Genomic DNA, 2,430 nt, shown 5'->3' with positions numbered 1-2,430 from the left:
TTATTCTGTAACAATAAAACATCCCATATAAAAACACAATGACATTAAGAAACAAACAGGCATCATGAAACAAAAAAGAAACACTAGCTTGAATACCATTAACTGAATTGATGGACTATATTCCTTTATGTTTTAGAACAACTAAGCAATTTAGGATAGAAAATCTTTTCAATTAATATCCTTAATCCAGGAATTACAATTTAAAAAAAGAACTCTAATTGTCATGCACTAAATTTAAAACATTACTTCCTAGTTATTCACAACTTTAACAGCTATCAGTTTCTGAAGCTGATTTGTTTTTCTTTTTTTTTATTTATTGTATTATGTGACACAGTTCAATATAGGCACTGGGATTCTCCCCACCCCTCTCCCAACCTTCCCCCCATGGTGGGCTCCTGCCTCCCCCCCTCCCCCCCGTTGTACAACCACAGTTCAGGTTTAGTTGAGATTCCTTCATTGCAAGCATACACCAAGCATAGAGTCCAGCATCTCATTGTCCGGTCAAGTTCAGCGGCTTCTTGGGGAGACCCTCCCCGGTCTGAAGGCAGAGCCAACAGAGTAAAATCCCGGTCAATTAAAACCCCCAACCTAACATCAGCAACAATATATAACGTTAAGAGATAAATTGACAAAGTATTGAGCAACCAATTTGTCAAAATTGGATGCATGGTCTTAACAACTTCCTGTGACTATTTCAATGACATTTCAACAATTGAGGTGCGAAACAGTTTTAGGAAGGGTGTGCAGAGAAATCTTCCATACCTTGGTGAGGAGCACTTAATCCCCGTGTCCTACCTAGTAAGGTGTGTGTGAGTCCATGCTGACCAAGCCTTCCTTTTTGTTCTCTGCCTATCCTTTCCAGTTTGTGAGTGTGTGTGTGTGTGTGTGTGTGTGTGTGTGTGTGTGTGTGTGTGTTGGTGGGGGGCTCTGGAGCATCCCTCATGGTCTTTGCAGAGAGGGTGGGGACCCGAAGTTGGAGCTAAGTAAGAACCAGAGATAGCTCCTCTCCCTAGTCTTGAAGGGAGTTTACTATTCTGTTTCTGAAGACCGCTCAGGTTTCCTGGTTGTTGTTCCGATGGCCTTGGATCCTATGATGAAGGATTCAGCTTCTTCCATCCCGTGTGGTAGGTCCAAAAGGCGGGGAGGGATGTCCTCTGAGTTCCTGGCCTCCGAAGGCATTCCAGGCCCCCGTGGTCTCTTTGGCAGTTGGAATGTGGTCTGTGATGCCCGTACTGATAGCCCTTGGTGGGGATCTGGGAGACTCCAGGGTTGGGATACAAGCTTCCTCCTGTCCACCTGCTCCACTCTGTGGTCCCCCACTGCTCTGTGCACATGACCTCCTGTTAATAGGTTGTCAGGGTCGCTCTTGATTCCCCCTATATGTCTTTGCAGTTTTACTGTTGTCTAATGTTTTCTTGAATCTATTGTCTACAGGTTGCCTGTTATGTGCCTGAGAGGTTACACACAGCTTCCTCACACATTCTAGGGAGATGGAAGGTTTCTTTGCTCGTCTGCCCAATTTCTGAGTAGTAAAAGGCTTTGAAAATATATTTGGTATACAATTTTAAAAACACATGGTTTGAGACCAAATTAGGTAGAGGTCCATCGGGGAAGATTTACATCATTGGGAATATTAGGGTTGATTCATGTACCCAAAGCCCTGAGGGTTAATCATGGAGCTTTCTAAGCATCAATCATCCAGGCATGGGACGCTACTTGTCCCGGGGCCTTCCAACCCCATGTGGGGGTTGGAAGACTACTTCCCCAGGTTCATGCTCCACCCCCTCCCGGTCCTGCCCCCAGCTCAAGCCTCAGGCGAGCAGTGAAGCAGTGGGACCCGCTTCACAGAGCTCCGTGGGTAGTCCACGGTGCTCCAGCAGGCCTGATACTGGCTCTGGACACGCGCATGGCAGCGGCCTCGTGCGATCCAGGCAGGAGACGCTACTTGTCCTGGGGGCTGGAAGACTCTTTGGTTTTCTTTTTGCACCTGCTTGTCATTTTCTGTTTTCTGTTTTGCGCCTGTCGGGGCCTGGGTCTCACCTTTCCACACAGGCAGTGGGAGATGAGGCTCCTGGTGGCTAGGCGCTGAATCTCACCCATGGCTATGGCCAAAGCCAGGGCGATTTTTATCCAGCGCCAGAATAAGTAAATTTTAAAAAGAAAATTGACGTATTGCTGGTAAGGTAAAAAGTGTTCAAAGTTACACATAGATTATGTATATCTTCTGATGTTGTACCTTCATTGTCGAAATGTGAGCTTAAAAGAAGAAAACATGGCTAGATAGCATTTTTTGTTGTTGTTAAGAATTTGGGCACGGGCCCGGTGCCGTGGCGCAAGTGGTTAAAGTCCTCGCCTTGCACGCCCGGGATCCCATATGGGCGCCGGTTCTAATCCCGGCAGCCCCGCTTCCCTTCCAGCTCCCTGCCTGTG

At 46.8% G+C, this 2,430-nt stretch overlaps 1 pseudogene; it reads right to left on the bottom strand.

Annotated features, from left to right (window-relative positions):
- Positions 1-2,017: 2,017 nt before the first annotated feature.
- LOC121149706 lies at positions 2,018-2,135 on the bottom strand (annotated as a pseudogene).
- Between the last annotated feature and the right edge of the window lie 295 nt (positions 2,136-2,430).

Source organism: Ochotona curzoniae, unplaced genomic scaffold, assembly GCF_017591425.1.
Source record: "Ochotona curzoniae isolate NIBS_2020 unplaced genomic scaffold, NIBS_Ocur_1.0 scaffold_4701, whole genome shotgun sequence".
In the NCBI taxonomy this organism is placed as follows: domain Eukaryota; kingdom Metazoa; phylum Chordata; class Mammalia; order Lagomorpha; family Ochotonidae; genus Ochotona; species Ochotona curzoniae.
Note: the sequence above shows the minus strand (reverse complement) of the source record. Positions and strands in the feature narration are given on the sequence as shown.